This window comes from Phalacrocorax aristotelis, unplaced genomic scaffold, assembly GCF_949628215.1.
Source record: "Phalacrocorax aristotelis unplaced genomic scaffold, bGulAri2.1 scaffold_33, whole genome shotgun sequence".
In the NCBI taxonomy this organism is placed as follows: Eukaryota; Metazoa; Chordata; class Aves; order Suliformes; family Phalacrocoracidae; genus Phalacrocorax; species Phalacrocorax aristotelis.
The window spans coordinates 64,112-78,217 of NW_027441368.1; the positions used below are offsets into that span (position 1 = coordinate 64,112).

Consider the following 14,106-nt stretch of genomic DNA (forward strand, 5'->3'; position numbering starts at 1 on the left):
TGAAGCTGGAGACGCCAACGAAAGGTAAAGAAGAAGAAACTGAAGGTGCTCTGGCTGCCAGCTGCCTTCCTGCCGCAGGCAAGAGAGAGCCTGTCCATGCAGGTGGGGGAGGAAGGATCCCCCTTCATAGCCCGCAGCAGGCCAGGCCACCAACGTGCACCGTAGGGTCTGTACGCGTAACCCGGAGTTGGGTACGGGCGTGTAGTGCACGAGCGAGCTAGGCTACGTGCCTAGGAAGCCTCATCTGGTAAGAGCTGTAAGACACCCACGTATTCTCTTCAGGTGGAGGACGGCCTAGAGTCTGGAGCTGCAGAAGAGGCAGGGAGGAGAGGAGGGGAAAGAAGCATCTGAACGGCTAAATTGTGCCAGCAGCGCTGAGAGCGAGAGTCGCGGTGAGTCCTGGGCCACTGGGGCCCCGTTGCCTCTCTTGTGCGTCCTGGGCCCTCCCTGTCTCTCCCCCGGCCCCCTCTCTTTCCTTACCTGCTGCAAAATTTACTTTTTTTTTTGCGCCCCCCCCCCCCCCCCCGCACCTTCTTTCTCCATCTCGCTCTGAGTGTCTCCCTGCCTCCCCGTCTTTTCAGTCCTCCCTCTCTCTGTCCTGTAGCCTGTGGCTCCTTTTTCTTTCTCCGCCTCTCTCTGCCTGGCTCTGGCTCCGTTTTTTTTTTTTTTTTATTCCTCCTGCTCTGTCCTGTAGCCTGTCGGTGTTTTGTTGTTCTCTGGCTCTCTTGATCTGACTCCCTGTGTTACCGAAAAACGCGTTAAAATCGGAAACGACTCCTCAACACCAATTTAGTATTAAAGAGCAGGCATTCTTTATTCGCGGCGCCGGATGCACGGGGGATCGCTCCTCCTGGCGTGCGTACCTCACGCACCTTTCCCGTACAATTTGTAGATCAATGTTTTACGTATTCATACATAGTCATTATTGTCCTGTCTGCTGATTGGTACAAACTTGCTCGTTCCGTATGTAAATCGCTGCGCAGGCTCGGTTGTCCTCTTCCGTTGTTCTCTTCTGTTACTTGGGTCGGTGGTGGTCTGTGAGTCGGTGGTCGCGATCTCCCCCTGCCGGAATTACCTTTTAGCTTCTCGGCTCTTACTCTTGGCAGTCTTGGCTAGTTTTCTCAGTCCGCTAAGCGAAACCGCGTTTTGTCATCCTTTTCTGACAGAAGCATGTTGTCTGTTGTTCTGTTCGCATTAACGATCGCCTAGGGACTAAAATGCAGATCGACAGGTGCGCTGATTGGTACGCTCCATGTTCCCGTAATGGAACACCGTCTCTGGTTGATTTCATCACTTTGGTTACATTTCCCCTGTTTGGAAGTTCTGAAATAATAATTTTCTCAATACTTCCATCCTAGATCAATAATATTCCACTATGTCAGTTTAGTGTTTGCTTCATGTTCTGAAATTTTTCACTTGATTGTGGTCTCCAGGGTGTATGCAGGTCCCATTTTCTACCCAAAATTTTATTAAGTTGTTGAAGTACCTCTGCAAAAAAATGTGGTGCTCTATCAGAGGGCATTCCCGTTGGCACTCTAAATCTTGGTATTATTTCCTTCAGCAACGTTTTAACTACTACTCTAGCTTTGTCGGTGCAGCACGAGAAAGCTTCTGGCCATCTAGAAAATTTGTCAATCAGCACTGACAAATACTGCTCTATCTATTTTGTCTGGGTAACTCAGAGAACTTAATTTGCTAATAATTTCCGGGAGAATTTTTTGTTTTGTTACTCCTAAAGGTTGTTTCCTTTGGTTCAGGGGATTATTTCTAGGACAGATTGGACACTTAGCTACTATGGGTTTAACTATTCTTGTCGTGCCTACACACGCTACAGATGTTTTTAAACTCAAAACCGTAGCGCCTACAGCCTAATGTGTTTGCTCATGGTTTTCTTTTGCAAGTTGTGTCATAACTTGTGGGGTGGTTGTTGTTATTACTTGTTTTTCTGGTGTTACCTACCATCTCTCTGTGTTTTGTGATGCTTCCAATTGTTCTGCTAATTGCTCATCCAATTTATTATATCTCGGTTTCAACTTTGGAATTCTGATCTGTTTTACTGGTACTAGTGCAAGGATACCTTGCTCTGCAGTCCTCTTTGCAGCTTTATCGGTCAGTCGTTTGCTTATGTTTACAGCCGTCTGGCCAAATTGATGAGCTTTGCAACGCTTTACCGCCACTTCTTTTGGTTTCTGCACGTCTTCCGGAAGTTGGAGAATTTCTTCTTTATGCTGTATTGATGATTCTTGGGCTGATGGCAGTCCTTTCTCCTTCCCAATAGCTCCGTGATCGTGGATCACACCAAATGCACGTTTGGAATCAGTCTAGATATTTATCCTTTGTCCTTCTGCCATTCGCAGAGCTCGCTTCAATGCTACCAATACTGCTTTCTGTGCTGAGGTGTTTGCAGGCAGCACCCCTGACTCCGTTCCCTCGGCGGCGATAACGACAGCATATCCGGCCATTCGCTTCTCTTCTCGCCCAGAGCTTCTTCCATCTGTAAACAACTCCAGATCAGGATTTTCCCAGAGGTTTGTGTCTCAGGTCTGGTCTGCTGGAATAGACTTGTTCAATAGTTAGCAAGCGATCGTGTTCTAAATTGTCCGTAAGGTTTTCTGTTGTTAAAAACATAGCAGGATTCAGTATAGCAGTAGTCTTCGATTCCACATCGTCTTGTTCTAACAGAACAACTTGATATTTCAACATTCTGCTAAGGGATAGCCAACGACCCCCCTTTTGTTCTAAAACAGTCACCGCTATGTGCGGGACATATACTGTCATCTTCTGTCCCATTGTTAACTTTGGGGCTTCCCGGATCGGCAGCGCTGTTGTTGCTACTGCCCGTAAACACCTAGGCCATCTTTTACTCGCGTGGTCAGGTTGTTTGGAGAAGTAGCCCACAGGTCTCTTCCAGGTTCCCAGTCGCTGTGTCAGCACTCCAAGGGCTAAATGTTGTCTTTCGTGGACAAACAACTGAAAAGGTTTAGCGAAATCAGGTAGGCCTAATGCAGGGGCCATCATCGAGGCTCTTTTCAGTTCTTTGAATGCCGTTTGGCATCCGGGCGTCCAGGTTAAATATTTATCCTTTTGAGTCTTTCAATGCCTCAAATAATGGTTTTACATACAGTCTATAGTTCAGAATCCAGAGCTGATGCTATTTCATTGTTTTCAGAAAAGCTCTCAGTTCCTTCGGGCTGCTAGGTTCGGGAATTTGACAAATAGTTTCTTTCTTTTCACTTTCTAATTGTCTTTGTCTTTGAGATATTTCAAATCCTAAATAAATGGCTGCTTCTTTTCCTATTTGGGTTTTGTTTCTGGAAACTCCGCATCTTCCTTGGCCCAGAAAATTTAAAAATTTCAAAACATTTTTCTTTACTTTGTGCCGCTATCAGAATGTCATCCGCATTCTGTAACAAGATGCCTCTCCCTGGGTTCTGTTTTTTCTATATCTCTAATTTTTTTTTGCCAGCTGAGTCTCAAGTATCGTAGGACTATTTTTAAATCCTTGTGGAAGTACGGTCCATGGTAGCTGTGTCTTTCATTCTGTGGTGGGGCTTTCCCATTCCAAAGCAAATAGGCTTTGACTTTTTATGCCTGGAGGTATGCAAAAGAAGGCGTCCTTCAAATCTAGTACAGTAAACCGTTTATGCTCCTCCTTTAAAAGAGGTCAGTAAAGTGTATGGATTAGCTACTACCGGATGTATATCTTGGACCACCTGATTTATAGCCCTTAAATCGTGAACTAGCTAATACTCTTTGCCTCTAGATTTCTTTACTGGCGACACAGGAGTACTATATTCTGATTCACATTCCACTAAAAGCTCATATTCTGAAAAATTTTATAATTAACTTCTGTAATCCTTTTCGAGCCTCTCGCTTAATAGGGTATTGTTTTTGTCTTACGGGCTTGGCTCCAGGCTTTAAGGTTACTTTTACCGGCTCTGCCCACTTAGATCGCTCCGGAGCTCCGCTCGCTCAAACCAAAGGAATTACTACGTTTTCCACTTCCTCGGGAACCTGTTCCTCCCTGGAGGAATCCTGTAACATAAACGCTCTCGCCTCTGTGGCTTTTGATTCTGGTATTAGTGATTTAATCTCTCCATCTTTAAAAGTTACTTGAGCATCTAATTGACTTAATAGATCTCGTCATAACAGAGGCAGTGGACATTCAGGCATATGCAGAAACTGGTGAGTTGCCCATTGCTTCTCCAATTTAAACTTTAATGGCTCTGAGAGGGGCTAATTTTTCTTTGCCCTGTTGCTCTAGCAACATCTACTGATTTATGATCAAATTTCTCTTCACGTGTATTCAATACCAAATAAGTGGCTCCCGTATCTACCAAAAATTCTATTTCTTCATTCCGTAGCTTCAGTGTAACCAGGTGTTCAGCTAGGGTTGATTCCCCTGGTCTCCTTCATGCCAAGCTACTTCAAGCATTTAACCCAGATCTCTGGATTCAGGTTGTTCTAGTTTCTGAAGGTTGTTTTCTCTCCCCCCGCCCCCATCTGGGGCTGATTGTCTTATGAATATAGAGACCAGCTGAATTGCTTTTTCTGGTTTTTCTGGGTTCAAATGAGTATATTTTCTGGTGGTCACCTTCAGTCTTTCCATAAAGGCTGAAGGGGACTCACTTAATTCTTGTCTCACTTCATAAATTTTGACCAATTTATTGCTTTTGGCATTGCTTGTCTTACTCCAAATAAAATCTCTCTCTGACATCTAGTCAACATTCCCCTGGGTCCTGGCTGATTAGGGTCCCACTCGGGATTTGTAGATGGAAAATTCTTATTCATTGTTCTCTGTAAATTCCTGTTAGCATGTGCTCCCTGCACCTGCCTTCTGGCTGTATTCCATACTATTTTCTTGTCAGTTTCATCAAGCGAAGTATCCAGTATCACAAGTAGAGCAACACTCTTTCAAGTTCTCACCACGTTTTCCTCTTTTCAGAAACATTGCCGTAGAATCTTGTGGACATACCTCACGCTGTTTCTGCTGCTCGGGATGATTCCACGGTGTAAAGAACAAATCAACATATGCCACTTCTTCCCGTTTGCCTTCCCTTTTTACAAAACAACATTAATTGCAAGATGGTACGATATTGCAATGTCTCATGTTCTGGCCATTTGTGCCCACCTTCCAATTGATACGTTGGCCACCAATGATTGCAATATTCAATTAATGGTTTCCGAGTTAGTGGGTCACCGCCCCCGACGTCTTTCCAGTGCTTCAAAATACATCGCAAAGGTGTTCTCTGTGGGATAGGTTTCCTACTCAGTAATGCTCCCGTCTCCCAGTCGACTAGTAGTTGTGATAGTGCACTATCACAAATACTAGTCAGAGGGACTCCAACCCCCGTTGGAGGTCTCACTGGAAATCTGCCACTGGGATCTGTAGCCCCCTGCTAGATATCCCTGGAGACTTCAACCCCCTGTTGAAGACTCCCCTACCCTCGGGTCCCGCTCCACAGGCTTTCGCCTAGCAGAGACTTACCAACCGAGGCACCTCTTGGCCCCGACCCTGCGTGGCTTTCGCCGCGCCTTACGGGCAGGCCTGTGGGACTCAAACCCGCTATCCTATCCTATGTGGGAAACTAACCCCACGTATTATTCTACCTAAGTTTCTTCTTCAAAGAATGCCTTGTTTACCTCAATCCAGGGGATCTTGCTCAGAATTCTCTGGCCCGGGGATCGGAAGCTCTCCCGGAGAATTCCTCGGGGCCGGCTGCAGGTCCCACGATCCCACGGATCCGTCGAGATTCAAAAGCAGGTTCCCACCTGGGGTGCCAAAACTGTTACCGAAAAACGCGTTAAAATCGGAAACGACTCCTCAACACCAATTTAGTATTAAAGAGCAGGCATTCTATATTCACGGCGCCGGATGCACGGGGGATCGCTCCTCCTGGCGTGCGTACCTCACGCACCTTTCCTGTACAATTTGTAGATGAAAATTTTACATACTCATACATAGTCGTTATTGTCTTGTCTAGCGATGGGTACAAACTTGCTCGTTCCGTATGTCAATCACTGCGCAGGCTCGGTTGTCCTCTTCCGTTGTTCTCTTCTGAGTAGGTGGTGTTACTTGGGTCGGTGGTGGTCTGTGAGTCGGTGGTCGCGATCTCCCCCTGCCGGAATTACCTTTTAGCTTCTCGGCTCTTACTCTTGGCAGTCTTGGCTAGTTTTCTCAGTCCGCTAAGCGAAACCGCGTTTTGTCATCCTTTTCTGACAGAAGCATGTTGTCTGTTGTTCTGCTGACATTAACGATCGCCTAGGCACTAAAATGCAGATCGACAGGTGCGCTGATTGGTACGCTCCATGTTCCCGTAATGGAACACCGTCTCTGGTTGGTTGATTTCATCGCTTTGGTTACACCTGTTCCTGTTGTTCAGTTTCTTCTTTTTTGGCTTTGTGTGATTCTCTCTGTGATTCTGTTTTTCTCTGCCTCGCTTTTCCCAGCTCCCCGTCCCTCACTTTTAATGCCCGTTATCCTTCACCAGCACACTCTCCCTTGGTTCCCATCCTCGTTTCTGAATTCCTCCTGCTTTGCCACGTAGCCCGTGACTTTTTTCTTAATCTCTCTCTGTCTGCCTCAACGCTCCCCCCGTGCTTTTTAATTCGTCTTCTCTGCTCTGTACCCTGCTACTGTTCTTGCCTTTCTGAGTTCTTCTCTGTCCAGCTCCCTTTCCCTATTCATGAATTCCTGTTCTTCCTGCAGCCACCGCTGTTCCCTGTGACCTCCATCTCTCTCTGTCCAGCTCCCTGTCCCTAGGTTTTAATTCCTGCCTCTGCCCGCTGTAGCCTGTCTAGATGTTTCTCTCGGCCTCTCTCTCTGTCCGGCTCCCTCTCTCTGTGTTCTAATTCCACGTTCTCTGTCACGTGGACCCGTGCTATTTGTTTGTCCTCATCTCTCTCTGTCCAGCTCCTTGCTGCGATGTTTTATTTCCTCATTTCCTCCCTCTCTGTCTTTGTAGCCCATTGCTGTTGGTTTGTTTTTTTTTTTTTTCCACTTGTTTCTTCATGTGTCTCTGTCTGCCTCCCAGTCCCTGATCTTTAATTCCTCCTTCCCTGTAGGCCGCTGTTCCTTTTTTCCATTCTACATTGTGTTCTCTTTGGTCTCGTGTTCTTATTCATTGATTCCCTCCTCGCTGCCCTGTGGCTTGTCCCCATTTTATTGTTGCTTCTCTCTCCCTCTCTCTGGCTTCTTGCCCCTGTTTTTAAAATTCCTCCCTCTCTTCTCTCTTCCCTGTAGGCCGTGTGATCTTTAGCCTTTCTCCATGTCTTTCTGCCCATCTCTCTGTGTCTATTCATTAATTCTTCCCTCTCTGCCCTGTAGCCTGTAGCTTCTGTCCTTTCTCCATCTTGCTGTCCCTGGCTCCCGCGTGACCCTATGCTAGAATTGTTTCTCTCTTCTCTCCGTACGCATTGCGATTCCTTTTGCTCTCTGTCTCCCTTTGGTTTTTTTCTTTTTTTTTTCTGGCTCCCTGTCCCTAATTCTTAATTCTCTGCCTTCTCGTGCCCCATGGTTTGTTCTGTGGGGTTCTCTCGCGGTTCCCTCGCAGTTCCCTCCAGTCCATACTGGGCTATATTGGTCTAGTCCATACTGGGCTATATTGGTCTAGTCCATACTGGGCTATATTGGTCTAGTCCATACTGGGCTATATTGGTCTAGTCCGTACTGGGCTATATTGGTCTGTCCAGGCTTCCTCCCACTTCTTTCCCAGTGCCTCACAGTAGGTCCCGGTTCCGTCATGGGATGAACTGTGAGGGAACTGTGAGGGAACTGTGAGGGAACTGTGAGGGAACTGTGAGGGAACTGTGAGTAGGGGGGCGGCCCCCCGGGCCCCAGCCCCCCCCCCCCCCCGCCTGGGGCCAGGGCGCCGCGGCCGCCGGCCCCTTCCTCCTCTGCCCGCTCCCGTCGCAGACGGCTCGGTATGTGTCACGAGCGGCAGCCCCGTTCAGCAGCTCTCGGAGGGCGCGCGGCTGTGCCCGGCCGTGACCGGGGCCCGCAGGGGTTTCCCGCTCGCCCCGAGAAGGCGCTGGCCCCGAGCCGGCGCGTCCCGCCCCGCCCGGCCCTCGGCGCCCTCGCGAGCTGAGCGCGGCCCGGCCAGCAGGGGGCGCTGGCGCTCACCGGCTGGGCGCGGTGGCGGGGCCGGTGGGGGCCGTTCCTTCCGGCCGCCCTTTAAGGGCCGCCCCGCGGGGCTCGGGCTTCCGGTGGCGCGTGCGCGGCGCGTCGGAGCGGGGGCGGGAGCGGTGCGTGTGGAGGCCGAAGGGCCGGTGCGTGTGGCGGCCGGGTCGCGAGGCGTCCCTGTGCGGTGCCGGGGCCCCTCTGCGGCCCGGCGTGGGAAGCCCGCGGCCGGCGGAGCCTGCTCGGAGCTGGGCGGGGAGCGCCGCGGCGGTCCGGCCGCCGGCAGCCATCCCCTGCGGTGGCCGGCAGCCCCTCGGGACGCCTGGAGGCCTGGCGGTGCCCGAGCCTCGCCTGCGGCAGCCGCCTGAGAGAGCAGCGCGGCCGTGTCCGGGGGCCGGAGAGCGCTGGTGGGTGAGTTTGGGCAGCGGGGGGCGGGTGTGTGTCTCCGGGCGGGGCCGGGGGGCTCCGTGCCCCGCAGAGGAGCCCCGGTCGGGCATCGTTCGCTTCCGAACAATGCAGGTCTGTCCCTGGTTATTTTCTGTGTACAGTGTTTCGGGCCACCTGAAAGCCTTTGGCCGGGTAGGTTTGGTGCGGGGCGATGGCAGGTGTGGACCCTGAAAGATCTCGGGTGGGGGGCGTGGGAGGTATTTCTTGCCTTAAAACTCTGAGCCCACCTCGCGTGTCATGTCGTGTTATCATGTCGTGAGTCTCGTGACTGTGGCAAATGGCTGAGTCGGGCGTTTTCTGATAACTAACTTCTGAACGTGTGCGTGTGTAGGCACGGGGAGATTTGTGCACAAGAGCCCCTTGTGCTTCTGTGCTAATGTGTACCTGTTCTAGACCTCCAGTGTTGGAAAGCCTTTGTTTAGTGCCTAGTTGTGGCTGCGTAACTGCTGTTGCGCCTGCAGCTGTGCTCGCAGGGATGCTGGGTGGCTCCGCATCAAACCGGCCGCCGGGCGGCCGGGTTGTGCCGCAGAGCATGCCGGGAGCTGTAGTCCTTGCGGCTGCCGGGCGGCCGGGTTGTGCCGCAGAGCATGCCGGGAGCTGTATTCCTGGCGCAGTGGCTGCCGGCCCTGTCACGTGGTTCGCCGGGCATGGCGGGAGGCGCGGTCTTCCGGCGCTCGGGTGCCGGGCGGCCGTGGCGCGTACGGTACGCGAGGTGTATTTTTGGGGTTGGCTTCGTGTTGATTACTGGGGGCTTGCGGGTGCGGCCGCTTCCCGAGAAGCGGTGAGTTCCCCGGGAGCTGACAGAAGGGAAGAGGGAAAGGAGGAGGACGATGACCTTTTCCCCGTGCCCAGGGTGCAGATGATGGCCGCCTCCCCGGCCCACCGGAGGTCCCGCTCAGCCTCCCCTGGCCCCCCTTGCCCCGTGCGCCTGCCCCCAGCTCCGGCACCTCCCCATAAGCGTGCTGCATAGCCTTAGGCCGCCCCCAGGCCCTGTCGTGAAGGCAGCAAGCCGTCCCTCAAGCGCACTGGATTCCCCCTTGGCGCAGGGGCCCTTAGCAGTAGCGTGGGGAGGGAGCGGTGTGTCCAGAAGCCCCTGCGGAAGGAGAGGCTTTGGCCAGGGTCGATCGACGGTAATGACGGTCGCTGTTTCTTCTTTCCCTCTCCCAGAGACCGTGCTGAGGACGTGGTTGTCTGTCCTTCCCCCGGGGATGCCGTTGCCTGCGGCCGTCTCAGGCTCGCGTGGCTTCTCTCTGCCCGTCCTCGCCGTCCTCGCAGCGCAGGGCCGAAAAGGGATAGACAAAGCCCTTCCCGGCTGCGGACAGGAGCTGCCTCGGCTGAAGCTGGAGACGCCAACGAAAGGTAAAGAAGAAGAAACTGAAGGTGCTCTGGCTGCCAGCTGCCTTCCTGCCGCAGGCAAGAGAGAGCCTGTCCATGCAGGTGGGGGAGGAAGGATCCCCCTTCATAGCCCGCAGCGGGCCAGGCCACCAACGTGCACCGTAGGGTCTGTACGCGTAACCCGGAGTTGGGTACGGGCGTGTAGTGCACGAGCAAGCTAGGCTACGTGCCTAGGAAGCCTCATCTGGTAAGAGCTGTAAGACACCCACGTATTCTCTTCAGGTGGAGGACGGCCTAGAGTCTGGAGCTGCAGAAGAGGCAGGGAGGAGAGGAGGGGAAAGAAGCATCTGAACGGCTAAATTGTGCCAGCAGCGCTGAGAGCGAGAGTCGCGGTGAGTCCTGGGCCACTGGGGCCCCGTTGCCTCTCTTGTACGTCCTGGGCCCTCCCTGTCTCTCCCCAGGCCCCCTCTCTTTCCTTACCTGCTGCAAAATTATTTTTTTTTGCGCCCCCCCCGCACCTTCTTTCTCCATCTCGCTCTGAGTGGCTCCCTGCCTCCCCGTCTTTTCAGTCCTCCCTCTCTCTGTCCTGTAGCCTGTGGCTCCTTTTTCTTTCTCCGCCTCTCTCTGCCTGGCTCTGGCTCCGTTTTTTTTTTTTTTTTAATTCCTCCTGCTCTGTCCTGTAGCCTGTCGGTGTTTTGTTGTTCTCTGGCTCTCTTGATCTGACTCCCTGTGTTACCGAAAAACGCGTTAAAATCGGAAACGACTCCTCAACACCAATTTAGTATTAAAGAGCAGGCATTCTTTATTCGCGGCGCCGGATGCACGGGGGATCGCTCCTCCTGGCGTGCGTACCTCACGCACCTTTCCCGTACAATTTATAGATGAAAATTTCACATACTCATACATAGTCATTATTGTCTTGTCTAGTGATGGGTACAAACTTGCTCGTTCCCTATGTCAGTCACTGCGCAGGCTCGGTTGTCCTCCCAGTACAGTGCGGGGAACGGGGACGTACAGTGCGGGGAACGGGGACGTACCAGGATCTACTGGGTTGTACTGGGAGGGAACTGGGACGTACTGGGAGGCTCTACAATGTCCTGGGATGTCCTGGGATGTAGTGTGGAGGAACTAGGATGTACAGGCTTGTACTGGGTTGTACCGGGTGGAACTGGCAGGAATTTGGGATGTACCAGGATGTACTGGGATGTACTGGGAGGTAACTGTTATGTACTGGGAAGGAAATGGTAGGGAACTGGGATGTACTGGTATGTACTGGGAGGGAAGTGTTATGTACTGAGGGTAACTGGGACGTACTGGGATGTGCTGGGAGGGAACTGTGAAGTACTGGGATGTACTTAGAGGGAACTGGGATGTACTGGGAGGGAACTGGGATGTACTGGGAGGGAACTGGGATGTACTGGGAGGAAAGTGTTGGGAATTGGGATTTACTGGGAGGGAACTGGGATGGACTGGGAGGGAACTGGGATGTAGTGGGACATACTGGGAGGGAACTGGGATGTAGTGGGACATACTGGGAGGGAACTGGGATGTAGTGGGACATACTGGGAGGGAACTGGGATGTACTGGGGTGTACTGGGAGGGGACTGTTATGTACCAAGGGGGAACTGGGATGTACTGGGAGTGAACTGCGAAGTACTGGGATGTACTTAGAGGGAAGTGGGAGGGAACTTGGATGTAGTGGGAGAGAACTGGGATTTACTTGGAGGAAAGTGGCATGTACTGGGCTGTAGTGGAATGGAACTGGGAGTGAACTGTGTGTGAACTGTGAGGGAACTGGGATGAACTGGGATGTACTGGGACGTACTGGGACAGACTGGGAGGGATCTGGGATGTACTGGGATGCACTGGTAGGGAACTGGGATGTACTGGGAGGACACTGGAATGTCCCAGTTGACACCCACTTCCCTCCCAGTGCCTCCCAGTATATCCCAGTCTCCTCCCAGTACATCCCAGTAAATCCCAGTTTGCTCCCAGTACATCCCAGTACATCGCAGTACATTCCAGTTCCGTGCCTGTACATCCCAATACATCCCCGTTCCATGCCAGTACATCCCAGTTCCCTACCAGTTCATCCCCGTACATCCCAATTCCCTCCCGGTTCACTACCACTTCTTTCCCAGTGCCTCCCAATACATCCCAGTTCCGTCCCATTATATCCCAGTATATCCCAGTTCCCTCCCAGTATATCCCAGTTCCCTCCCAGTATATCCCAGTTCCCTCCCAGTATATCCCAGGTCCCTCCCAGTACATCCCAGGTCCCTCCCAGTACATCCCAGTTCCCTCCCAGTACTGGGAGGGACCTGGGATGTACTGGGAGGCACTACAATGTGCGGGGATGCCCTGGGATGTACTGTGGAGGAACTAGGATGTACAGGCTTGTACTGGGTTGTACCGGGTGGAACTGGCAGGGATTTGGGATGTACCAGGATGTACTGGGATGTACTGGGAGGTAACTGTTATGTACTGGGAAGGAACAGGGAGGGAACTGGGATGTACTGGTAGGGAACTGGGATGTACTGGGAGGGAACTGGGACGTACTGTGAGGACACTGGGATGTACTGTTATGTACTGGGAGGGAAGTGTTATGTACTGAGGGGAACTGGGACGTACTGGGATGTACTGGGAGGGAACTGTGAAGTACTGGGATGTACTGGGAGTGAACTGGGAGGGAACTGGTATGTAGTAGTATGTACTGGGTGGGAACTGGGATGTACCAGGATGTACTGGGAGGGAACTGGGATGTACTGGGAGGGAACTGGGATGTACTGGGAGGGAACTGGGATGTACTGGGAGGGAACTGGGATGTACTGGGAGGGAACTGGGATGTACTGGGAGGGAACTGGGATGTAGTGGGAGGGAACTGGGATGTAGTGGGAGGGAACTGGGATGTAGTGGGAGGGAACTGGTAGGGAACTGGGATGTACTGGGATGTACTGGAATGGAACTGGGAGTGAACTGTGTGTGAACTGGGAGGGAACTGGGATGTACTGTGAGGGAACTGGGATGTACTGGGAGGGACTGGGAGGGATCTGGGATGTACTGGGCTGCACTGGTAGGGAACTGGGATGTACTGGGAGGAAACTGGAATGTCCCAGTTGACACCCACTTCCCTCCCAGTTTCCTCCCAGTATATCCCAGTTTCCTCCCAGTATATCCCAGTTTCCTCCCAGTATATCCCAGTTTCCTCCCAGTATATCCCAGTTTCCTCCCAGTTCGCTCCCAGTACATCCCAATACATCGCCGTACATTCCAGTTCCGTTCCTGTCCATCCCAATACATCCCCGTTCCATGCCAGTACATCCCAGTTTCCTACCAGTTCATCCCCGTACATCCCAATTCCCTCCCGGTTCACTACCACTTCTTTCCCAGTGCCTCCCAATACATCCCAGTTCCGTCCCATTACATCCCAGTACATCCCAGTTCCCTCCCAGTACATCCCAGTTCCCTCCCAGTACTGGGAGGGAGCTGGGATGTACTGGGAGGCACTACAATGTGCGGGGATGTCCTGGGATGTACCGTGGAGGAACTAGGATGTACAGGCTTGTACTGGGTTGTACCGGGTGGAACTAGCAGGGATTTGGGATGTACCAGGATCTACTGGGATGTACTGGGAGGTAACTGTTGTGTACTGGGAGTGAACTGGGAGGGAACTGTGAAGTACTGGGATGTACTTAGAGGGAACTGCGATGTACTGGGAGGGAACTGGGATGGACTGGGTGGAAAGTGTTGGGAATTGGGATTTACTGGGAGGGAACTGGGATGGACTGGGAGGGAACTGGGATGTAGTGGGACATACTGGGAGGGAACTGGGATGTACTGGGGTGTACTGGGAGGGAATTGTTATGTACCGAGGGGGAACTGGGATGTAGTGGGAGTGAACTGTGAAGTACTGGGATGTACTTAGAGGGAAGTGGGAGGGAACTTGAATGTAGTGGGAGGGTACTGGGGTTTACTTGGAGGAAAGTGGCATGTACTGGGATGTACTGGAATGGAACTGGGAGTGAACTGTGTGTGAACTGTGAGGGAACTGGGATGTACTGTGAGGGAACTGGGATGTACTGGGATGTACTGGGACAGACTGGGAGGGATCTGGGATGTACTGGGAGGGATCTGGGATGTACTGGGAGGCACTACAATGTGCGGGGATGCCCTGGGATGTACTGTGGAGGAACTAGGATGTACAG

The 14,106-nt window shown here is 52.2% G+C and overlaps 1 long non-coding RNA gene across 1 annotated transcript in view; it reads left to right on the plus strand.

The window, feature by feature from the left end:
- The first annotated feature begins 314 nt into the window (after positions 1 to 314).
- Positions 315 to 14,106, plus strand: part of LOC142051464 (uncharacterized) — a 159,911-nt gene continuing 146,119 nt past the window's right edge. The window contains exons 1-2 of the long non-coding RNA XR_012658501.1: positions 315 to 392; positions 9,734 to 9,925. This is a non-coding gene — a long non-coding RNA (uncharacterized LOC142051464). The remainder of the gene's footprint in view (positions 393 to 9,733; positions 9,926 to 14,106) is intronic.